Genomic DNA, 26,987 nt, shown 5'->3' on the forward strand with positions numbered 1-26,987 from the left:
CAAACTAAACAAAAGAGGAAGAGGTAGGCAATTCCAAATAACGATAGTGAAAATGATTCAAAATCTTGAAAATAAAATGGAATCACAGATAAATAGTCTGGAGGCAAGGATTGAGAAGATGCAAGAAAAAATTAACAAGGACCTAGAAGAAATAAAAGAGTCAATATATAATGAATAATGCAATAAAGCAGATCAAAAACACTCTGGATGGAACAAATAGCATAATAATGGAGGCAGAAGATAGGATTAGTGAGGTAGAAGATAGAATGGTGGAAATACGTGAATCAAAAATGAAAAAAGAAAAATGAGTTAAAAGAAATGAGAACAATTTCGGAGACCTCTGGGAGAATATTAAACACCCCAACATTTGAATCATAGGAGTACTAGAAGAAGAAGACAAAAAGAAAGACCATGAGAAAATGCTTCAGGAGATAATAGTTGAAAACTTCCCTAAAATGGGGAAGGAAATAATCACCCGAGTCCAAAAAACCCAGAGTGTCCCAAACAGGATAAACCCAAGGCAATACACCCCAAGACACATATTAATGAAATTAACAAAGATCAAACACAAAGAACAAATATTAAAAGCAGCAAGGGAAAAACAACAAATAACACACAAGGGGATTCCCATAAGAATAAGAGCTGATCTTTCAATATAAACTCTTCAGGCCAGGAGGGAATGGCAAGACATACTTAAAGTGATGAAAGAAAATAACCTACAGCCCAGATTACTGTACCTACAGCCCAGATTACTGTACCCAGCAAGGATCTCATTCAAATATGAAGGAGAAATCAAAAGCTTTGCAGACAAGCAAAAGTTGACAGAATTCAGCGCCACAAAACCAGCTCTACAACAAATGGTAAAGGATCTTGTCTATACAGGAAACACAGAAAAGGGTGTATAAACTTGAACCCAAAACAACAAAGTAAATGGCAACTGGATTATACTTATCAATAATTACCTTAAATGTAAATGGGTTGAATGCCCCAACCAAAAGACAAAGACTGGCTGAATGGATACGAAAACAAGACCACTATATATGTTGTCTACAAGAGACCCACCACAAAACAAGGACACATTCAGACTGAAAGGGAAGGGCTGGAGAAAGATATGTCAGACAAATAGAGACCAAAAGAAAGCAGGAGTACCAAATCTCATATGCAATAAAATAGACTTTAAAACAAAGGCTGTGAAAAGAGACAAAGAAGGACACTACATAATGATCAAAGGACCAATCCAAGAAGAAGATATATCAATTATAAATATATATGCACCTAACATAGGAGTACCACAATATGTAAGACAAATGTTAACATGTATGAAAGGGGAAATTAACAAAAACACAATAATAGTGTGAAACTTTCATATCCCACTCACACCTATGGATAGATCAACTAAACAGAAAATTAACAAGGAAACACAAACTTTAAATCATACAATAGACCAGATAGACCCAATTGATATCTATAGGACACTTCACCCCAATACAATGAATTTCACCATTTTCTCAAGAGCACACGGAACCTTCTCCAGGATACATCACATCCAGGGCCATAAATCTAGCCTTGGTAAATTCAAAAAAATTGAAATCATTCCAAGCATCTTTTCTGACCACAATGCAGTAAGATTAGATCTCAATTACAGGAGAAAAATTCCAACATATGGAGGTTGAACACCACACTGTTGAATAACCAATAAATCACAGAAGAAATCAAAAAATAAATCAAAATATGCATATATACGAATGAAAATGAAAACACAACAACCCCAAACCAATGGGACACTGTAAAAGCAGTGCTAAGGGGAAAGTTCATAGCAATACAGACATACCTCAAAAAACAAGAAAAAAAATCAAATAAATAACCTAACTCTACACCTAAAGAACTAGAAAAGGAAGAAATGAAGAACCTCAGGTTTAGTAGAAGGAAAGAAATCTTAAAAACTAGGGTAGAAATAAATGCAAAAGAAACAAAAGAGACCATAGCAAAAATCAACAAAGCCAAAAGCTGGTTCTTTGAGAGGATAAATATAATTGACAAACCACTAGCCAGACTTGTCAAGAAACAAAGGGACAAAAATCAAATCAATAAAATTAGAAATCAAAATTTAGAGATCACAACAGAAAATACAGAAATACAAAGGATCATAAGACACTACAAGCAGCAACTATATGCCAATAAAATGGACAACTTGGAAGAAATGGACAAATTCTTAGAAAAGTACAACTTTCCAAAACTGAACCAGGAAGAAATATAAAGTCTTAACAGACCCATCACAAGCACGGAAATTGAAACTGTAATCAGAAATCTTCCAGCAAACAAAAGCCCAGGTCCAGACGGCTTCACAGCTGAATTGTACCAAAAATTTAGAGAAGAGCTAACACCTATCCTACTCAAACTCTTCCAGAAAATTGCAGAGGAAGGTAAACTTGCAAACTCATTCTATGAGGCCACCATCACCCTAATGCCAAAACCTGATAAAGATGCCACATAAAAGAAAACTATAGGCCAATATCACTGATGAACATAGATGCAAAAATCCTTAACAAAATTCTAGCTTACAGAATCTAACAACACATTAAAAAGATCATACATCATGATCAAGTGGGCTTTATCCCAGGCATGTAAGGATTCTTCAATATCTGCAAATAAATCAGTGTAATACACCACATTAACAAATTAAAAAATAAAAGCCAAATGATTATCTCAATAGATGCAGATAAAGCCTTTCACAAAATTCAACATCCATTTATGATAAAAACTCTCCAGAAAGCAGGAATAGAATGAACATACCTCAACATAATAAAAGCTATATATGACAAACCCACAGCAAACATTATCCACAATGGTGAAAAATTGAAAGCATTTCCCCTAAAGTCAGGAACAAGACAAGGGTGCCCACTCTAACCACTACTATTCAACATAATTTTGGAAGTTTTGGCCACAGCAATCAGAGCAAAAAGAAATAAAAGGAATCCAAAATGGAAAAGAAGAAGTAAAATTCTCACTGTTTTCAGATGAATGATCCTCTACATAGAAAACTCTAAAGACTCTACCTATCAATTATTATCTCTATCAATTACTACAGATAATCAATGAATATAGAAAAGTTGTAGGATATAAAATCAAGATACAGAAATCCCTTGCATTCCTATACACTAATAATGAGAAAATAGAAAGAGAAATTAAGGAAAAAAATCCATTCACCATTTCAATGAAAACAATAAAATACATAGGAATATATCTACCTAAAGAAACAAAAGACCTATACAGAAAACTATAGAATACTCGTGAAAGAATTCAAAGAGGACACTAATAGATGGAGAAATGTATCATGTTCATGGATCGGAAGAATAAATATAGTGAAAATGAGTATACTACCCAAAGTAATCAACAGATTCAGTGCAATCCCTATCCAGCTACCAATGGTATTTTTCACAGAGCTAGAAAAAATAAATTCACAATTTGTATGGAAATACAAAAAACTTCGAGTAGCCAAAGCATTCTTGAGAAAGAAGAGTGGAACTGGAGGAATCAACCTGCCTGACTTCAGGCTCTACTACAAAGCACAGTCATCAAGACAGTATTGTACTGGCAAAAATACATAAATACAGATTAATAGAACAAAATAGAAATCCCAGAGATAAATCCACGCACCTATGGACACCTTATCTTTGACAAAGGAGGCAAGAATATACAATGGAGAAAAGACAATCTCTTTAACAAGTGGTGCTGGGAAAACTGGTCAACCACTGGCAAAAGAATGAAACTAGAACACTTTCTAACACCATACACAAAATAAACTCAAAATGGATTAAAGATCTAAACCTAAGACCAGAAACTAAAAAACTCCTAGAGGAAAACATACGCAAAACACTGTCCGATATAAATCATAGCAGGATCCTTTATGACCCACCTCCCAGAATATTGGAAATAAAAGCAAAAATAAACAAATGGCACCTAATTAAAATTAAAAGCTTCTGCACAACAAAGGAAACTATAAGCAAGGTGAAAAGACAGCCTTCAGAATGGGAGAAAATAATAGCAAATGAAGCAACTGACAAAGAATTAATCTCAGAAATATACAAGCAAATCCTGCAGCTCAATTCCAGAAAATTAAACAACCCAATCAAAAAATGGGCCAAAGAACTAAAGAGACATTTGTCCAAAGAAGACATACAGATGGCTAACAAACACAGGAAAAGATGCTCAGCATCACTCATTATCAGAGAATTCCAAATCAAAACCACAATGAGGTACAATTTCATGCCAGTAAGAATGGCTGCTATTCAAAAGTCTACAAGCAATAAATGCTTGACAGGGTTTGGGGAAAGGGAACCCTCTTACACTGTTGGTGGGAATGCAAACTAGTACAGACACTATGGAGAACAGTGTGGAGATTCCTTAAAAAATTGAAAATAGAACTGCCTTATGACCCAGCAATCCCACTGCTGGGCATACACCCCGAGGAAACAAGAATTGAATGTTCATCGCAGCACTGTTTATAATAGCCAGGACATGGAAGCAACCTAGATGTCCATCAGTAGATGAATGGATAAGAAAGCTGTGCTACATATACACGATGGAGTATTACTCAGCCATTGAAAATAGTACATGTGAATCAGTTCTAAGAAGGTGGATGAAACTGGAGCCTATTATACAGAGTGAAGTAAGCCAGAAAGAAAAACATCAATACAGTATACTATTGCATGTATATGGAATTTAGAAAGATAGTAATGATAACCCTGTATGTGAGAGAGAAAAGGAGACACAGATGTATAGAACAGTCTTGTGCACTCTGTGGGAGAGGGGGATGGTGGGATGATTTGGGAGAATGGCACTGAAACATGTATAATATCATATGTGAAACAAATTGCCAGTCCAGGTTTGATGCATGATACAGGATGCTTGGGGCTGGTGCACTGGGATGACCCAGAGGGATGGTATGGGGACGGAGGTGGAAGGGGGGTTCAGAATGGGGAAAACGTGTACACTTGTGTCAGATTCAGGTTGACATATAGCAAAAACAATACAATATTGGAAAAAAAAAGAAAAAAGAAAAAGTAACAAATAACATACAAAGGAATCACCATAATATTATTCGATGATTTCTGAAAAGAAACTTTGCAGTCAGATGGGAGTAGCACAATATGTTTAAAGTGAGGAAAAGGAAAAGCCTACAATAAATAATATTCTACCCAGAAAGACCCTCATTTAATTTTTATGGAGAAGTCAAAGCTTTATAGACAAGTAAAAGCTAAGAGAAAACTCAGAGCCATTAAAATACGTTTAAAACAAATGGTAAAACAAACTTCTCTAGGTGGGAAGGAGACTAGCATCTTAAAACAACAACCTTGTATATTGCTTTATCAAAATCTCATAGGAAAAACACACCCAAAAACTACAATCAGTTCAGTTCAGTTCAGTCACTCAGTCGTGTCCGACTCTTTGCGACCCCATGAATTGCAGCATGCCAGGACTCCCTGTCCATCACCAACTCCCGGAGTTCACTCAGACTCACGTCCATCGAGTCAGTGATGCCATCCAGCCATCTCATCCTTTGTCATCCCCTTCTCCTCCTGCCCCCAATCCCTCCCAGCATCAGAGTCTTTTCCAATGAGTCAACTCTTTGCAAGAGGTGGCCAAAGGACTGGAGTTTCAGCTTTAGCATCATTCCTTCCAAAGAAATCCCAGGGCTGATCTCCTTCAGAATGGACTGGTTGGATCTCCTTGCAGTTCAGGGGACTCTCAAGAGTCTTCTCCAACACCACAGTTCAGAAGCATCAATGCTTCAGCACTCAGCCTTTTTCACAGTCCAACTCTCACATCCATACATGACCACTGGAAAAACCATAGCCTTGACTAGACGGACCTTTGTTGGCAAAGTAATGTCTCTGCTCTTGAATACGTTATCTAGGTTGGTCATAACTTTCCTTCCAAGGAGTAAGCGTCTTTTAATTTCATGGCTGCAGTCACCATCTGCAGTGATTTTGGAGCCCCAAAAAACAAAGTCTGACACTGTTTCCACTGTTTCCCCATCTATTTCCCTTTAAGTGATGGGACAGGATGCCATGGTCTTGGTTTTCTGAATGTTGAGCTTTAAGCCAACATTTTCGCTCTCCACTTTCACTTTCATCAAGAGGCTTTTTACTTCCTCTTCACTTTCTGCCATAAGAGCGGTGTCATCTGCATATCTGAGGTTATTGATATTTCTCCCAGCAGTCCTAATTCCAGCTTATGTTTCTTCCAGTCCAGCGTTTCTCATGATGTACTTTGCATAGAAGTTAAATAAGCAGGGTGACAATATACAGCCTTGAGGTACTCCTTTTCCTATTTGGAACCAGTCTGTTGTTCCATGTCTAGTTCTAACTGTTGCTTCCTGACCTGCATACAGATTTCTCAAGAGGCAGGTCAGGTGGTCTGGTATTCCCATCTCTTTCAGAATTTCCCACAGTTCATTGTGATCCACACAGTCAAAGGCTTTGGCATAGTCAATAAAGCAGAAAGAGATGTTTTTCTGGAACTCTCTTGCTTTTTAATGATCCAGCGGATGTTGGAAGTTTAATCTCTGGTTCCTATGCCTTTTCTAAAACCAGCTTTAACATCAGGAAGTTCATGGTTCATGTATTGCTGAAGCCTGGCTTGGAGAATTTTGAGCATTACTTTACTAGCATGTGAGATGCGTGCAATTGCGTGGTAGTTTGAGCATTCTTCGGCATTGCCTTTCTTTGGGATTGGAATGAAAACTGACCCGTCCCCGTTCTGTGGCCACTGCTGAGTTTTCCAAATTTCCTTGCATATTTAGTGCAGCACTGTCACAGCATCATCTTTCAGGATTTGAAATAGCTCAACTGGTATGCCATCACCTCCACTAGCTTTGTTTGTAGTGATGCTTTCTAAGGCCCACTTGACTTCACATTCCAGGATGTCTGGCTCTAGATGAGTGATCACAGCATGGTGATTATCTGGGTCGTGAAGATCTTTTTTGTACAGGTCTTCTGTGTATTCTTGCCATCTCTTCTTAATATCTTCTGCTTATGTTAGGTCCATACCATTTATGTCCTTTACGGAGCCCATCTTTGCATGGAATGTTCCCTTGGTATTTCTAATTTTCTTGAAGAGATCTCTAGTCTTTGCCATTCTGTTGTTTTCCTCTACTTCTTTGCATTGATTGCTAAAGAAGGCTTTCTTATCTCTTCTTGCTATTCTTTGGAAATCTGCATTCAGATGCTTATATCTTTCCTTTTCTCCTTTGCTTTTCGCTTCTCTTCTTTTCAAAGCTATTTGTAAGGCCTCCCCAGACAGCCATTTTGCTTTTTTGCATTTCTTTTCCATGGGGATGGTCTTGATCCCTGTCTCCTGTACAATGTCACAAACCTCCGTCCATAGTTCATCAGGCACTCTGTCTATCAGATCTAGGCCCTTAAATCTATTTCTCACTTCCACTGTATAATCATAAGGGATTTGATTTAGTTCATACCTGAATACCTGTCTTCAATTTAAGTCTGAATTTGACAATAAGGTGTTCATGATCTGAGCCACAGTCAGCTCCCGGTCTTGTTTTTGTTGACTGTATAGAGCTTCTCCCTCTTTGGCTACAAAGAATATAATCAATCTGATTTCAGTGTGGACCATCTGATGATGTCCATGTGTAGAGTCTTCTCTTGTGTTGTTGGAAGAGGGTGTTTGCTATGATCAGTGCATTTTCTTGGCAAAACTCTATTAGTCTTTGCCCTGCTTCATTCTGTATTCCAAGGCCAAATTTGCCTGTTACTCCAGGTGTTTCTTGACTTCCTACTTTTGCATTCCTGTCCCCTATAGTGAAAAGACATCTTTTTTGGGTGTTAGTTCTAAAAGGTGTTGTAGGTTTTCATAGAACCGTTAACCTTCAGCTTCTTCAGCATTACTGGTTGGGGCATAGACTTGGATTACTGTGATATTGAATGGTTTGCCTTAGAAATGAACAGAGATAATTCTGTCATTTTTGGAGTAGCCATCATAATTAACAAAAAAGTCTGACACCTACAATAGATACACACAAAAAAAGATAAAAAATAAAAGCAAACTGAACAATAGTCTTAATAAATATGGTCATCAAATCACAAGTCAAGAAAACAAAAGAGGAAGGGAAGAAAAAAGGCCTACCCAAATAAATTCAAAACAATTAAGAAAATGGCATACATCCCAGCAGGATCCTCTATGACCCACCTCCCAGAATAGTGGAAATAAAAGCAAAAATAAATAAATGGGACCTAATTAAACTTAAAAGCTTCTGCACATCAAAGGAAACTATTAGCAAGGAGAAAAGACGGCCTTCAGAATGGGAGAGAATAATAGCAAATGAAGCAACTGACAAACAACTAATCTCAAAAATATACAAGCAACTCCTACAGCTCAACTCCAGGAAAATATATGACCCAATCAAAAAATGGGCCAAAGAACTAAATAGACATTTCTCCAAAGAAGACATACAGATGGCTAACAAACACATGGAAAGATGCTCAACATCACTCTTTATCAGAGAAATGCAAATCAAAACCACTATGAGGTACCATTTCACACCAGTCAGAATGGCTGCGATCCAAAAGTCTACAAGCAATAAATGCTGGACAGGGTGTGGAGAAAAGGGAACCCTCTTACACTGTTGGTGGGAATGCAAACTAGTACAGCCACTATGGAGAACAGTGTGGAGATTCCTTAAAAACTGGAAATAGACCTGCCTTATGATCCAGCAATCCCACTGCTGGGCATACACACTGAGGAAACCAGAAGGGAAAGAGACACATGTACCCCAATGTTCATCACAGCACTGTTTATAATAGCCAGGACATGGAAGTAACCTAGATGTCCATCAGCAGATGAATGGAGAAGAAAGCTGTGGAACATATACACAATGGAGTATTACTCAGCCATTAAAAAGAATACATTTGAATCAGTTCTAATGAGGTGGATGAAACTGGAGCCTATTATACAGAGTGAAGTAAGCCAGAAAGAAAAACATCAATACAGTATACTAATGCATATATATGGCATTTAGAAAGATGGTAACAATAACCCTGTGTACGAGACAGCAAAAGGGACACTGATGTATAGAACAGTCTTATGGACTCTGTGGGAGAGGGAGAGGGCAGGAAGATTTGGGAGAATGGCATTGAAACATGTAAAATATCATGTATGAAACGAGTTGCCAGTCCAGGTTCGATGCACGATACTGGATACTTGGGGCTAGTGCACTGGGACAACCCAGAGGGATGGTATGGGGAGGGAGGAGGGAGGAGGGTTCAGGATGGGAAATACATGTATACCTGTGGCGGATTCATTTTGATATTTGGCAAAACTAATACAATTTTGTAAAGTTTAAAAATAAAATTAAATTAAAAAAATAAAATGGCAATAGGAACATATATATCAATTATTACCTTAAATGTAAATGGATAAGTGCTCCAACCAAAAGACATAAAGCGACTGAATGGACACAAAAACAACAACAGTGTATATGTTTTCTAAAAGAGACACACTTCATGTAGTGGTACATACAGGCTGAAATTGAGGGGATGGAAAAAGATATTCCATGAGAATGGAAATAAAAGAAAAACTGGAGTAGCTATGCTCATATCCAGAGAAGGCAATGGCACCCCACTCCAGTACTCCTGCCTGGAAAATCCCATGGATGGGGGAGCCTGGTGGGTTGCAGTCCATGGAGTCGCTAAGAGTCAGACACGACTGAGGGACTTCTCTTTTACTTTTCACTTTGATGCATTGGAGAAGAAAATGGCAACCCACTCCAGTGTTCTTGCCTGGAGAATCCCTGGGATGGGGGAGCCTGGTGGGCTGCCGTCTATGGGGTTGCACAGAGTCCGACATGACTGAAGTGACTTAGCAGCAGTATGCTCATATCAGACAAAATAGACTTTAAAATAAGAACTATTATAAGAGACAAGAAAGGGCAATCCTAGAAGAAGATATAACAATTGTAAATATATATACCCGTCATAGAAGTACCTCAATATATAAGGGAAATGCTAATATCGATCATAGGGGAAACAAACAGTAACACAATCCCAGTGGAAGACTTTAACACCCCACTTACACCAATGGACAGATAATCCACAAGGAAAGTTTATAAGGAACAGAAGTCTTTAATGATACATTAGACCAGATAGACTTAATTTATATCAATAGAGCATTCCATCCAAAAGCAGCAGAATACATGTTCTTCTCAAGTGAACATGGAACATTCTCCAGGATAGAATACACCTTGGATCACAAAGCAATCTTGGCAAATTAAGAAAACTGAATTTGCATCAAGAATCTTTTCTGACCACAACATTATGAGATTAGAAATCAATTATAAGAAAAAACTGTAAAAACACAAACACATGTAGGGTCAACAATATGCTAGTAAACAACCAGTCGGTCACTGAAGAAATCAAAGAGGAAATCACAAAATACCTAGAGACATATGACAGCATAATCATGATGATCCCAAACCTATGGGATATAGCAAAAACATTTGTAAGAGGGAAGTTTATAGCAATTCAATCTTACCTCAGGAAACAAGAAAAATTTTAAATAAACCACATGACCTTGCACCTAAAACAACTAGAGAAAAACAAACAAACAAACACAAACAAAAAAACAAAGAAAAAAAAACTAACATATCTGCAAATAAAGCATCCCAGAAGAGGTTAACCTCCTAAATATACAAAGAGCTCATGCAGCTCCATGTGAAAAACAAAACAAAACAAAACAAAACACGAATAACCCAATCAAAATATGGGTGGAAGAGATAAAGACATTTCTCCAAAGAAGACATACAGTGACCAAGAAGCACATGAAAAGATCACTAATTATCAGAGAAATGTAAAGAATGGGGGGGACACATGTATACCTATGGCCTATTCATACTGAGGTAAGGCAAAACCATCACAATATTGTAATTATCCTCCAATTAAAATAAATTAATTAATTTAAAAATAAAAAAATTAAAAACTACAATGAAGTATCTATCACCTCACAGTGATCAGAATAAACATCATCAAAAAAATTTACAAACAATAAATGCTGGACAGGGTGGGGAGAAAAGGAAACCCTCCTACAATGTTGGTAGCAATGTAAACTGGTAGAGCCAGTGTGGAGAAGAGTATGGAGGTTTTGTATAAAACTAAGAATACAGCTACAGTATGATCAAGCAATCATACTCCTTGGCATATAGGTGGAGAAAACCATAATTCTACAGTATAAATGCACCCCGATATTCATTGCAGCACTATTCACAAGAGTCTGGACATGGAAGTAACATAAATATCCATCAGTAGAGGAATAGATAAAGAAGCTGTGGTGTGGAAATGGAATATTAATCAGGCTTAAAAAAGACTGAAATAGGGGGGCGGTCCTAAGATGGCAGAGGAATAAGATGGGGAGACCACTTTCTCCCCCACAAATTCATCAAAAGAACATTTGAATGCTGAGTAAATTCCACAAAACAACTTCTGAATGCCGGCAGAGGACATCAGGCACCCAGAAAAGCAGCCCATTGTCTTTGAAAGGAGGTAGGAAATAATATAAAAGACAAAAAGAGAGATAAAAGTGGTAGGGACGGATCTCTGTCCCGGGAAGGGTTTTAAAAAAAGACAGAAATTTACAAACACCAGGAAACACTCTCACTGGCAAGTCTGTGGCGAGCCTTGGAACTGCAGAGGACAACAGGCTAAGTCACTTCAGTCGCGTCCAACTCTGTGTAACCCCATAGACAGCAGACCACCAGGCTCCTCTGTCCCTGGGATTCTCCAGGCAAGAATACTGGAGTGGGTTGCCTTTTCCTTCTCCAACTTAAGAGGACAACATAACCGGGAGGAAAAATAAATAATTAAAACCCACAGATTATGTGTCCAACGGTAACTCCCAGCAGAGAAGCAGCACAGACGCCCACCACCACTAGCAAGCAGGGGCTGGGCAGGGAGGTGCAGGCTGCATTGCTTACAGTAAGGACTGGGCCTGAATGCCCCGAGGGAAATCTGAGGGAACTAACTTGGGCTAGCAAACCAGACTGTGGGATAGCTACCCCACGAACAGCCCTAACCTAAGACACTGCCAGGCCTGCTCAAAGAACAAAGGACTGAGCAGAGCTAGCCGGCTGTGTACTGGCCCATACCCTGCCAGAGACAGGCAGGCAAGGGCAGCCAGAGCCGGAAGAGGGCAATCGTGGCCCCAGAGAGGCATCATTTACCAAATTGCAAGCAGGCTTCATTGCTAACCAAGAATTCTTGGGATTCTTGACGGCTGACATCTGCCAGAGAAGGTGCGCTAGTTGTACACCCAGAAAACTGAGTGGCAGGGATGGGGGAAGCAATAAGTCGCAGCAACTGTGCTTGCCAAACACCTGGTCACCTGAGCTGCTTGGACCTGGGAAGGGCACAAAATGCAGGCCCAAATGAATCTGCACCTTTGAGGAGCGCCCGAGTACCTGAACCTGAGTGGCTTAGACCTGGGAAATGCATGCAACCCAGGGCTGGCCTCAGAGAGTCCCCAGCAGAGCAACCTGGAGCCTAAGCAGTGTAGACAGGGAAAGCACACATGCCGTGAGCCAGAACAAGCCCAGTATGGCTGAGACACTGCGACCACATGTCAATGTTATTTGTTTGCAGCTTTCCTCCCTCCCCACAGCAGGACTGAAGAAGTGAGCCTAAAAAAGTGTCCACCACCACCCCCTTGTGTCAGGGCAGAAATGAGAACCTGAAGAGACCAGCAAACAAAAGAAGCTAAAACAAACAGAGGGAACCGCCTTGGAAGTGAAAGATGGAGAAGTCTTGAGGCTACTGTAAGAATAAAGCCGAAAACCAGAGGCAGGAGGCTTAAGTCCAAATCCTGAGAACACCAGAGAACTCCTGACTCCAGGGAACATTAATTGATAGGAGCTCATCAAATGCCTCCATACCTGCACTGAAACCAAGCACCACCCAAGGGCCAACAAGCACCAGAGCAAGACATACCACACAAATTCTCCAGCAACACAGGAACACAGCCCTGAGCTTAAATATACAGGCTGCCCAAAGCCACTACAAACCCATGGACATCTCATAACTCAGTACTGGACACTTCATTGCATTACAGAAAGAAGAAATACAGCTTCACTCACCAGAACAACAACACAAGCTTCCCTAACCAGGAAACCTCGACAAGCCACCTGTCTAACCCCACCCACAGCCAGGAAACTCCACAATACAGAGAACTCCACAAACTGCCAGAATACGGAAATGCCACCCCAAACACAGCAATATAAACAAGATGAAGAGGCAGAGATATACCCAGAAGGTAAAGGAACAGGACAAATGTCCACCAAACCAAACAAAAGAGGAAGAGATAGGGAATCTACCTGATAAAGAATTCCAAATAACAATAGTTAAAGTGAGCAAAAATCTTGAAATCAAAATGGAATCACAGATAAATAGCCTGGAGACAAGGGTTGAGAAGATGCAAGAAATGCTTAACAAGGACCTAGAAGAAATAAGAGTCCATATATAATGAATAACGCAATAAATGAGATAAAAAACACTCTAGAGGCAACAAATAGTAGAATAACGGAGGCAGAAGATAGGATTAGTGAAGTAGAAGATAGAAAGGTAGAAATAAATGAATCAGAGAGGAAAAAAGAAAAAAAGAATTAAAAGAAATGAGGACAATGTCAGAGAACTCCAGGACAACATTAAACACTGTAACATTCGAATCATAGGAGTCCCGGAAGAAGAAGACAAAAAGAAAAACCATGAGAAAATACTTGAGATAATAGTTGAAAACTACACTAAAATGGGGAGGGAAATAATCACCCAATCCAAGAAACCCAGAGAGTCCCAAACAGGATAAACCCAAGGCAAAACACCACAAGACACATATTAATCAAATTAACAAAGATCAAACACAAAGAACAAATATTAAAAGCAACAAGGGAAAAAGAACAAATAACACACAAGGGGATTCCCATAAGGATAACAGCTTATTTTTCAATAGAAACACTTCAGGCCAGGAGGGAATGGCAGAACATACTTAAAGTGATGAAAGAAAATAACCTACAGCCCAGATTACTGTACCCGGCAAGGATCTCATTCAAATATGAAGGAGAAATCAAAAGTTTTACAGACAAGCAAAAGCTGAGAGAATTCAGCACCACCAAACCAGCTCTCCAACAAATGTTAAAGGATCTTCTCTAGACAGGAAACAGAGAAGAGGTGTATAAACTTGAACCCAAAACAATAAAGTAAACGGCAATGGGACCATACTTACCAATAAATACCTTAAATGTAAATTGATTGAATGCCACAACCAAAAGACAAAGACTGGCTGAATGGATACAAAAACAAAACCCGCATATATGCTGTCTACAAGAGACCCACTTCAAAACAGGGGACACATACAGACTGAAAGTGAAGGGATGGAAAAAGATATTCCGTGCAAATAGAGACCAAAAGAAAGCAGGAGTACCAATACTCATATAAGATAAAGTAGACTTTAAAACAAAGGCTGTGAAAAGAGACAAAGAAGGACACTACATAATGATCAAAAGATCAATCCATGAAGAAGATATAACAATTATAAATATATATGCACCCAACATAGGAGCACCGCAGTATGTAAGACAAATGCTAATAAGTATGAAAGGGGAAATTAACAATAACACAGTAATAGTGGGAGACTTTCATACCTCACTCACACCTATGGATAGATCAAGTAAACAGAAAATTAACAAGGAAACACAACTTTAAATGATACAATAGACTAGGTAGACCTAAATGATATCTATAGGACATTTCACCCCAATACAATGAATTTCACCTTTTTCTCAAGTGCACATGGAACCTTCTCCAAGATAGATCACATGCTCGGCCATAAATCTAGCCTTGGTAAATTCAAAAAAATTGAAATAATTCCAAGCATATTTTATGACCACAATGCAGTAAGATTAGATCTCAATTACAGGAGAAAAACTATTAAAAATTCCAACATATGGAGGCTGAACAACACGCTGCTGAATAACCAATAAATCACGGAAGAAATCAAAATATGCGTAGAAATGAATGAAAATGAAAACACAACAAGCCAAAACCTGTGGGACACTGTAAAAGCAGTGCTAAGGGGAAAGTTCATAGAAATACAGGCTTACCTCAAGAAACAATAAAAAGTCAAATAAATAACCTAACTCTACACCTGAAGCAACCAGAAAAGGAAGAAATGAAAAAGACCAAGGGTTAGTAAAAGGAAAGAAATCTTAAAAATTAGGGAAGAAATAAACACAAAAGAAACAAAAGAGACCATAGCAAAACCCAACAAAGCCAAAAGCTGGCTCTTTGAAAGGATAAATAAAATTGACAAACCAGTAGACAGACTCATCAAGAAACAAAGGGAGAAAAATCAAATTAATAAAATTAGAAATGAAAGTGGAGAGATCACAACAGACAACACAGAAATACAAAGGATCAAGAGAGACTACTATCAGCAACTATATGCCAATAAAATGGACATTTTGGAAGAAATGGACCAATTCTTAGAAAAGTAAAATTTTCCAAAACTGAACCAGGAAGAAATAGAAAATCTTAACAGACCCATCACAGCCACGGAAATTGAAACTGTAATCAGAAATCTTCCAGCAAACAAAAGCCCAGATCTAGACGGCTTCATAGCTGAATTCTACCAAAAATTCAGAGAAGAGCTAACACCTATCCTACTCAAACTCTTCCAGAAAATTGCAGAGGAAGGTAAACTTCCAAACTCATTCTATGAGGCCACCATCACCCTAATACCAAAACCTGACAAAGATGCCACATAAAAGAAAACTACAGGCCAATATCACTGATGAACAAAGATTCAAAAATCCTTAACAAAATTCTAGCAATCAGAATCCAACAACACATTAAAAAGATCATACATCATGACCAAGTGGGCTTTATCCCAGGGATGCAGGGATTCTTCAATATCCACAAATCAATCAATGTAATACACCACATTAACAAATTGAAAAATAAAAGCCAAATGATTATCTCAACAGATGCAGAGAAAGCCTTTGACAAAATTCAACATCTATTTATGATTAAAAAAAAAAAAAAAAAACAAAACCTTCCAGAAGGCAGGAATAGAAGGAACATACCTCAACATAATAAAAGCTATATATGACAAACCCACAGCAAACTTTATCCTCAATGGTGAAAAATTGAAAGCATTTCACCTAAAGTCAGGAACAAGACAAGGGTGCCCACTCTCATCACTACTATTCAACATAGTTTTGGAAGTTTTGGCCACAGCAATCAGAGCAGAAAAAGAAATAAAAGGAATCCAAATTGGAAAAGAAGAAGTAAAACTCTCACTGTTTGCAGATGACATGATCCTCTACATAGAAAACCCTAAAGACTCTACCAGAAAATTACTAGAGCTAATCAATGAATATAGTAAAGTTGCAGGACATAAAATCAACACACAGAAATCCCTTGCATTCCTATACACTAATAAGGAGAAAATAGAAAGAGAAATTAAGGAAACAATCCCATTCACCATTGCAACGAAAATAATAAAATACCTAGGAATATATCTACCTAAAGAAACAAAATACTTATATATTGAAAACTATAAAACACTGGTAAAAGTAATCAAAGAGGACACTAATAGATGGAGAAATATACCATGTTTGTGGATAGGAAGAAACAATATAGTCAAAATGAGTATAATACCCAAAGTAATCTATAGATTCAATGTAATCCCTATCAAGCTACCAATGGTATTTTTCACAGAGCTAAAACAAAAAATTTCATTATTTGTAGGGAAATACAAAAAACCTTGACTAGCCAAAGCAATCTTGAGAAAGAAGAATGGAACTGGAGGAAACAACTTGCCTGACTTCAGGCTATACTGCAAAGCCACAGTCATCAAGATAGTATTGTACTGGTGCAAAGACCGAAATATCGATCAATGGAACAAAATAGAAAGCCCATAGACAAATCCATGCATGTATGGACACCTTATCTTTGACAAAGGAGGCAAGAATGTACAATGGAGAAAAGACAATTTCTTTAACAAGTGGTGCTGGGAAAACTGGTTAACCACTTGTATAAGAATGAACCTAGAACACTTTTTAACACTATACACCAAAATAAACTCAAAATGGATTAAAGATCTAAACCTAAGACCAGAAACTATAAAACTCCTAGAGGAGAACATAGGCAAAACACTCTCCTACATAAATCACAGCAAGATCCTCTATGACCCACCTCCAAGAATATTGGAAATAAAAGCAAAAATAAACAAATGGGACCTTATTAAAATTAAAAGCTTCTGCACAACAAAGGAAACTATAAGCAAAGTGAAAAGACAGCCTTCAGAATGGGAGAAAATAATAGCTAATGAAGCAACTGACAAAGAATTAATCTAAAAAATATACAAGCAACTCTTGCAGCTCAATTCCAGAAAATTAAACAACCCAATCAAAAAATGGGCCAAAGAACTAAAGAGATATTTGTCCAAAGAAGACATACCAGATGGCTAACAAACACATGAAAAAATGCTCAACATCATTCATGATCAGAGAAATGCAAATCAAAACCACAATGAGGTACCATTTCACGCCAGTCAGAATGACTGCGATCCAAAAGTCTACAAGCAATAAATGCTGGAGAGGGTGTAGAGAAAAAGGAACCCTCTTATACTGTTGGTGGGAATGCAAACTAGTACAGCCACTATGGAGAACAGTGTGGAGATTCCTTAAAAAAAATGGAAATAGAACTGCCATACGACCTAGCAATCCCACTGCTGGGCATTCACACTGAGGAAACTAAATTGAAAAAGACACCTGTACCCCAGTGTCCATCGCAACACTGTTTATAACAGCCAGGACATGGAAACAACCTAGATGTCCATCAGTAGATGAATGAATAAGAAAGCTGTGGTACATATACACAATGGAGTATTACTCAGCCATTAAAAAGAATACATTTGATTCAGTTCTAAGGAGCTGGATGAAACTGGAGCCTATTATACAGAGTGAAGTAAGCTAGAAAGAAAAACACCAATACAGTATACTAATGCATATATATGGAATGCAGAAAGATGGTAACGATAACCCTGTATGTGAGACAGCAAAAGAGACACAGATGTATAGAACAGTCTTTTGGACTCTGGGAGAGGGCGAGGGTGGGATGATTTGGGAGAATGGCATTGAAACATGTATATTATCATATGTTAAATGAATCGCCAGTCCAGTTTCGATGCATGATACAGCATGCTCTGGGTTGGTGCACTGGGATGACCCAGGATGGAGAGGGAGGTGGGAGGGGGGGTTCAGGATGGGGAACACATGTACACCTGTGGTGGATTCATGTCAGTGTATAGCAAAACCAATACAATATTGTAAAGTAATTAGCCACCAATTAAAATAAATAAATTTATATTAAACAAAAAAGAATGAAGGAATGTCATTTGTTGTGACATGGATGGGCCTATAAATTGTCATACTGAATGAAGTAAGACAGACAAAGACAAATATCGTATGTCATGGTTTACATCTAGAATCTAAAATAAGTGTAAAAATCAACCTTTTTACAAAACAGAAATAGAGCCACAAATGTAGTAAACAAACTTATGGTTACCAAGGGGGAAAAGAGCACACAGATAAACGGGAGACTGTGAGTGACACATATGTACAATATATAAAACAGATAAATACTAAGAAAATCCTCTGGTGGCTTCCCAGGTGGCTCAGATGGTAAAGAAATTGCCTGCAATGCAGGAGACCCAGATTTGATCCCTGGGTCTGGAAAATATCCTGGAGAAGGAAATGGCTACTCAATCCAGTATTCTTGCCTGGAGAAATCCATGGACAGAGGAGCCTGTTGGGCCACAGTCCATATGATCACAAAGAATCAGACACGACTGAGCAACTAACATTTTGACTCACTTGCTTTCTGGAAGGAAAGTTATGGCCAACCTAGACAGCATATTAAATAGCAGAGACGTTATTTTGCCAACAAAGGTCCATTTAGTCAAAGTTATGGTTTTTCTAGTAGTCATGTATGGATATAAGTTGGACTATAAAGAAAGCTGAGCACAGAATAATTGAAGACTCTTGAGAGTCTCTTGGACTGCAAGGAGATCCAACCAGTCCATCTAAAGGAGATCAGTTCTGAGTGTTCATTGGAGGGACTTATGTTGCAGCTGAAACTTCAATACTTTGGCCATCTGATGCAGAGAGCTGACTTATTTGAAAAGACCCTGATGCTGGGAAAGATTGAGGACAGGAGGAAAAGGAGACAACAGAGACTAAGATGGTTGGATGGCATCACTGACACAATGGACATAGGTTTGGGTGGACTCCGGGAGTTGGTGATGGACAGGGAGGCCTGGCATGCTGCAATTCATGGGGTCGCAAAGAGTTGGACACGACTGAGCGACTGAACTGGAACTGGAACAATCTACTGTATTGCACAGAGAACTCTACTAAATTCTTTATAATGACCTACATGGGAACAGAATATAAAAAAGAGTGGCTATATGTGTATGTACCACTGATTCACTTCACCGTACAGTAGAAACTAAAACAACATTTTTAAATCAAATATACTGCAATAAACATTAATTTAAAAAATAAAATTAGAAACACTGAACTTACATTAAATATATACTATTTAAATCACAGTGTTGGTAAAACTTCACTTGAGTTTATTTAGACATATAATTTCTTTTTATAATTTCAGAGGGAAGCTTTCTTAAAAATGTTCAGGGGCAAGAGGCTCCCATAGAGAATAAACCCAAAGAGAAACATGACAAGATGCATATTAATCAAGCTAACAAATATTAAACACAAAGAACAAATATTAAAAGCAGCAAGGGAAAAGCAACAAATAACATGTAAGGGGATCCCGATAAGGCTAACAGCTGACCTTTCAACAGAAATTCTGTAGGCCAGAAGGGAGTGACAGGATATACTTAAACTGATGAAAAAAAAAAAAAAACATACATCAAGATTACTCTGTACAGCAAGGATCCCATTCACATTTGATGGAAAAATCAAAAGTTTTAACAGATATGCAAAAGTTGAGAATTCAGCACCAACAATCTAGCCTTACAACAAATGCTAAAGGAACTTCTCTAGACAGGAAACACAAGAGAAAGAAAAGACCTATGAAAACAAACCCAAAACAAAATAAATGGTAACAGCATCATATATATCAATAACTACCTTAAACATAAATGGATTAAATGATTCAACCAAAAGACACAAACTGGCTAAATGGATACAAAAACAAGAAACAGTACATATGCTGTCTACAACAGACCCACTTCAAACCAAAAGACATATATAGACTGAAATTTAGGGGATGGAAAAAGATATTCCATGCAAATGAAAATCAAAAAAGTGTGAGTAGCAATACTCATATCAGATAAAATAGACTTTAATGTAAAGACCATTACAAGAGGAAAGGAAGGAGACTATGTAATGATCAAGGGATCAATCCAAGAAGAAGATATAACAGTTTTAAATATATATGCACCCAACATAAAAGCACCTCAATACATAAGGCAAATGCTAACAACTATTAAAGAGGAAATCGACTGTGACATAATAATAGTTGGAAACTTTAAAACCCCACTCACACCAATGGACAGATCATCCAGATAGAAAATTAATAAGGAAACACAAGCTTTAAATGACACATTGGAATCAGTTGGACCTAATTGATATCAACAGGGCATTTCATTCAAAAAAAAATATATATAAATTTCACTTTTTTTCTCAAGTGCACATGGAACATTCTCTAGGATAGATCACTTTTGGGTCACAAATGATGCCTTGGTAAATTTTAAAAAACCTGAAATCATCTCAAGCATCTATTCTGACCTCAACATTATAAAATTAGATATCAACTACAGAAAAAAACAAACAAACAAACAAACGTAAAACCACAAGCACAGAGACACTAAGCCATATGCTTCTGAATAACCAAGCAGTCACTGAATAAATCAAAGAGGAAATTAAAAAATACCTAGAAACAAATGACAATGAAAACCTGATTACCCAAAACCTAAGGGGTGCAGTAAAAGCAGGGCTAAGAGGCAAATTTATCACAACACAAGCTTATTTCAAGAAACAAGAGAAACAACAAATAAACAATCTAACCTTAAATCTAAAGCAACTAGAAAATGAAGCACAAAAAAACCCACAAAAAAAGCACAGAAAAATGAAGCACACAAAAAAAAATGTTAGTAGAAGGAAATAAATCATACAGATCACAGCAGAAATAAATGAAAAACAATAACAAACACAAAAGAAAAAATAAATAAAACTAAAAGCTGATTCTTTAAGAAGATAAACAAAATTGACATACCATTAACCAGACCCATTAAGGAAAAAGGGAGAAGACTCAAATCAATAAAATTAGAAATGAAAAAGGAGAAGTTACAACAGACAACATAGAAATACTAAAATCATAAAAAAAAAAAAAACTTCTACCAGCAACTACATGCCAATAATATGGACAACCTAGAGGAAATGGACAAATTTTTAGAAAAGTACAACCTTTCAAAACTGGACCAGGAAGAAGTAGAAAATACGACCAGGCCAATCACAAGAATACAAATTGAAACTTTAATCAAAAATCTTCCAAACAAAAGCCCAGGGCCAGATGGCTTCACAGGTGAATTTTACCAAATGTTTAGAGAACAGCTAATACCTATCCTGCTCCTAGTCTTCCAGAAAATGGCAAAGGAAAGAAAACTCCTACACTCATTATACTTGGCCACTATCACCCTGATATCAAAACCAGACAAAGGTGCCACAAAAGAGAGAAAATTACAGACCAGTATCACTAATGAACAAGGATGCAAAAAACCTCAACAAAATTCTAGCAAATAGAACCCAAGAACACATTTAAAGGATCATACATCATGATCAAGTGGACTTTTCCACAGGGAAGCAAGAATTCTTCAATATATACAAATGAAACATGGTGGTACACCATATTAACAAATTGAAAGATAAAACCCATATGATAATTTCAATATATGCAGAGATAGCTTTTGACAAAATTCAACACCCATTTATGATTAAAAAAAAAAAAAAAAAAACTCTCCATAAAGTAGGCATAGAAGGAAACTGCTTCTGCTGCTGCTAGGTCGCTTCAGTCGTGTCCGACTCTGTGTGACCCCAGAGATGGCAGCCCACCAGGTCCCCCGTCCCTGGGATTTTCCAGGCAAGAACACTGGAGTGGGCTGCCATTTCCTTCTCCAATACATGAAAGTGAAAAGTGAAAGTGAAGTTGCTCAGTCGTGTCCGACTCTTAGCGACCCCATGTACTGTAGCCTACCAGGCTCCTGTGTCCATGGGATTTTCCAGGTAAGAGTACTGGAGTGGGTTGCCATTGCCTTCTCCGAGAAGGAACCTACCTCAACATAATAAAGGCAATATATGATAAACCCACAGCAAACATCATTCTCAACAGTGAAAAACTGAAATTATTTTCCCTAATATCAGCAACAAGACAAGGGTGCCCACTCTCATCACTATTATTCAATGTAATTTTGGAAGTCCTAGCCACAGCAATCAGAGAAGAAAAAGAAATAAAAGTAATCCATATTGGAAAAGAAGAAGTACAACTCTAAGTTTGCAGATGCATGCGTGTATGCTCAGTTGCTCAGTCCTCTTAGACTCTTTGTGATCTCATGCATGATAGCCTGCCAGGCTTCTCTGTCCATGGAATTTTTCAGGCAGCAATACTGAAGTGGATTCCAATTTCCTACTATGGGAGATCTTCCTGACTCAAGGATCAAACCCATGTCTCCTGCATTTCCTACACTGGCATGTGAATTCTTTACCACTGAGGCACCTGGGAAGCCCTGTTTGCAGATGATATGATACTAGAGAAAAAAACCTTAAAGATGGCACCACAAAATCACTAGAGCTAATCAATGAATGTAGTAAAGTGGCAGGATATAAAATTAATACGCAGAATTCCCTTGCATTCCTAGACAGTAACAATGAAAAATCAGAAAGAGAAATTAAACAAACAATCCCATTCACCATTGTAACAAAAATTAAAATACTAGGAATAAATCTACCTGAAGGGACAAAAGACCTGTATGCAGACAACTATAAGACACTGATGGAAGAAATTAAATATGACACAAACAGATGGAGAAATATACTATGTTCTTGGATTGGAAGAATCAATATTGTGAAAATGACTATACTATCCAAAGAAATCTACAGATTCAATGCAATCCCTGTTGCTGCTGCTGCTAAGCCGCTTCAGTCGTGTCCGACTCTGTGCAACCCTATAGACGGCAGCTCACCAGGCTTCCCGTCCCTGGGATTCTCCGGGCAAGAACACTGGAGTGGGTCACCATCTCCTTCTCCAATGCATGAAAGTTAAAAGTGAAAATGAAGTCGCTCAGTCGTGTCTGACTCTTAGCGGCCCCATGGACTGCAGCCTACCAGGCTCCTCTGTCCATGGGATTTTCTAGGCAAAAGTACTGGAGTGGGGTGCCATTGCAAACTACAAATGGTATTTTTAACAGAACTATAACAACAAATTTCACAATTTGTATGGAAACACAAAAGACCATGGATAGCCAAAGCAACTTTGAGAAAGAAAAATGGGGCTGGAGGAATCAACCTTCCTGACTTAGACTATATTACAGTGCTACAGTCATCAAGACAGTATGGTACTGGCAAAAAAACCCAGAAATATAGATCAATGGAATGAGATAGAAAGCCCAGAGATAAGCCCACAATAGTGGGCACCTTATCTTTGACTAAAGAGCTGAGAATATACAATGGAGAAAAGACCTCCTTTCCAATAAGTGTTGCTGGGAAAACTAGACAGCTACACATAAAAGAATGAAACTAGAACACTTCCTAACACAATACACAAAAATAAACTCAAAATGGGTTAAAGACTTAAATGTAAGGTCAGAAACTATAAAGCTCTTAGAGAAAGTCACAGGCAGTACATTCTGACATAAATCAAAGCAAGATCCTCTTTGACTTACCTCCTAAAGTAATGGAAATAAAAACAAAAATAAACAAATGAAATTTAAAAGCTTTTTTCACAGAAAAGGAAACAATAAAAAAGATTAAAAGATAAACCTCAGAATGGGAGAAAATAATTGCAAACAATAAAACTGACAAAGGATTATTCTCAAAAATATATAAGCAGCTCATACAGCTCAATATCAAGAAAAACAAATAGCCCAATAAAAAAAAATTAGTAAAGACCTAAACAGACATTTCCCAAAAAAAGACATACAGATGACAAATAGACACATGAAAAGATGCTCAACACCTCTAATTATTAGAGAAATGCAAATCAAAACTGCAATGAGATTATGTCACACCAGTCAGAAGGCCATCATCAAACAAAATCTACAGACAATAAATGCTGGAGAGGATGTGGAGAAAAGGGAACACTCTTGCACTGTGGGTGGGAACATAAATTGATACAGCCACTATGGAGAACAGTATGGAGATTCCCTAAAAAGCTAGGATTAAAACTACCATATGACCAAGCAATCCCAAGAATGGGCATATAGCCTGTTGTTGTTCAGTCACTAAGTCATGTCCAACTCTTTGTGAACCCATGAACTGAAGCATGCCAAGCTCCTCTGTCCTTCACTATCTCCCTGTGTTTACTCAGTCTCATGTCCATTGAGTCAGTGATGTCATCCAACCATCTTATCCTCTGTCCCCACCTTCTCCTGTTACCAGCATCAGGGTCTTTTCCAATGAGTCAGCCCTTTGCATCAGGTAGCCAAAGTACTGGAGCTTCAGCCTCAGCATCAGCCCTTCCAATGAATATTCAGGGTTGGTTTCCTTTAGGACTGACAGATTTGATTTCCTTGCTGTCCAGGGGAGTCTTAAGAGTCTTCTCCAGCACCACAGTTTGAAAGCATTAATTCTTCAGCCCTCAGCTGTCTTTATGGTACAACTCTCACATTCATACGTGACTACTGGAAAAAACATAGCTTTGACTATACAGATCTTTTTTGGCAAGGTGATGTCTCTGCTTTTTAATACACTGTCTAGGTTTGTCATAGCTTTTCCGAGGAACAAGCATCATCTTTTATTTTTGTGGCTGCAGTCACTATCCACAGGGATTTTGAATTCCAAGAAAATAAAATCTGTTACTGTTTCTACTTTTTCGCCATTTATTTGCCATGAAGTGATGGGACTGGATGGGCTTTCCATGTGGTAGTAGTGGTAAAGAACCTGCCTGCCAATGCATGAGATGTGAGACGTGGGTTCGATCCATGGATTGGGAAGATCCCCTGGAGGAGGGCATGGCAATCCACTCCAGTATTCTTGTCTGGAGAATCCCATGGAAAGAGGAGCCTGGTAGGCTAAAGTCCAAAGAGTTGTACAGAGTCAGCCACAACTGAAGCAACTTAGCACACACACACACAATGGGACCAGATGCCAAAGACCAGCAGTGGGACAACCAGTGCACTGGGCATCTTGTACAGTTACGTGGAGGAGCTGAAAGGCATGTTCCTGATAGTCAGGCCTGAAAAACTGGATGTCTACTGGAGAAGAATGGCAAACCACTTCAGTATTCTTGCCTTGAGAACTCCATGAATATGATGAAAAGGGCATATATGCTGAAAAAATCATAATTGAAAAAGGCCCATGTACCCCAATGTTCATAGCAGCACTATTTACATAGCTAGGACATGAAAGCAACTCATATGTTCATCGATCTATGAATGCATAAAGAATTTGTGGTATATATATTCAATGCAATATTACTCAGCCATAAAAAATAACATATTTGAGTCAGTTCTAGTGAGGTGGATGAACCTAGAGCTTGTCATACAGAGTGAAATAAGTCAGAAAGAGAAAACCCAAATATGGTATATTAATGCATATATAAGGAATCTAGAATAATGACATTGATTAACCTATTTGCAGAGAAGGAATGGAGACACATATGTAGAGAATAAACCTGTGGACACAGTGGGGAAGGAAAGAGTAGTATGGATAGAGAAAGTAGCATAGACGTATATACACTACCATGTGTAAAACAGATAGTTGGTGAGAATTTGCTGTTTAACACAGGGAGCCCAGCTATGCACTCGGTGGTGATCTAGAGGGGTGGGATGAGGGAGAGGATGGAGGCTAAAGAGGAAGGTGATATAAATATAATTTGGCTTATTTGTGTTGTTGTATAGCAGAAACCATCACAACATTGTAAAGCAGTTTTCCTCCAATTAAAAATAAATTAAAAAAATAAAATCCCATTAAAACACAATAAATGAGGTCTAAAAATTCAATCAGATAAAATTAAAATTATACTATTGGGAATTTTGATGACAAGCAATATTTTTTAGTCATTTTTTATTGTCACAAAAGATAAAAATTTTTAAAAATGAATTGCTATACTGCAGACAAGTAAATAAACTCTGAATTGAAAAAGTCCTCAAGGATACATTCACTTCCTAACAGAATCTCTCTCCATCATGAAGGAGAAACTTTAACTTATTTATGTTCTCTTGAGAATGTTGTACTGGCGTACAGGAGCTGGGAGCTAGTGTCAATCATCATATACTGCTTTCTGTTTTCCTAGCATTTCAGTGTAAGCATCAAATTAATTTTATATCCAAACCATGGGCATCAGTATAAAATTATCACCAATTTATTTTCTTAGAACAATCCTTTAAAGTGGAATCAACTCTTGGTTTTCCTTTCTTTTTTTCTGAGGAAATATAATGATAATGTGTGTGTGCATGCTCAGTCACTTCAGACGTGTCCAACTCTTTGTGACTCTATGGACTGTAGCCTGCCAGGCTTCTCTGTTCATGGCATTCCTCAGGCAAGAATAGTGGAATGGGTTGCCATGCCCTCCTCCACAGGATCTTCTAGACCCAGGGATTCAACTCAAGTCTCCTGTGTTTCCTGTATTGGAGGCAGATTCTTTACCTCTTGAGCCACCTGGGAAGCCCTATAATAATATACAGTA

The 26,987-nt window shown here is 38.0% G+C and overlaps 1 protein-coding gene across 14 annotated transcripts in view; it reads right to left on the minus strand.

The window, feature by feature from the left end:
- Window positions 1-26,987, minus strand: part of LOC129640338 (uncharacterized) — a 478,862-nt gene that overhangs the window by 47,302 nt on the left and 404,573 nt on the right. The window lies entirely within an intron of this gene.

The sequence above is a fragment of the Bubalus kerabau genome, chromosome X (genome assembly GCF_029407905.1).
Source record: "Bubalus kerabau isolate K-KA32 ecotype Philippines breed swamp buffalo chromosome X, PCC_UOA_SB_1v2, whole genome shotgun sequence".
Lineage (NCBI taxonomy): Eukaryota > Metazoa > Chordata > Mammalia > Artiodactyla > Bovidae > Bubalus > Bubalus kerabau.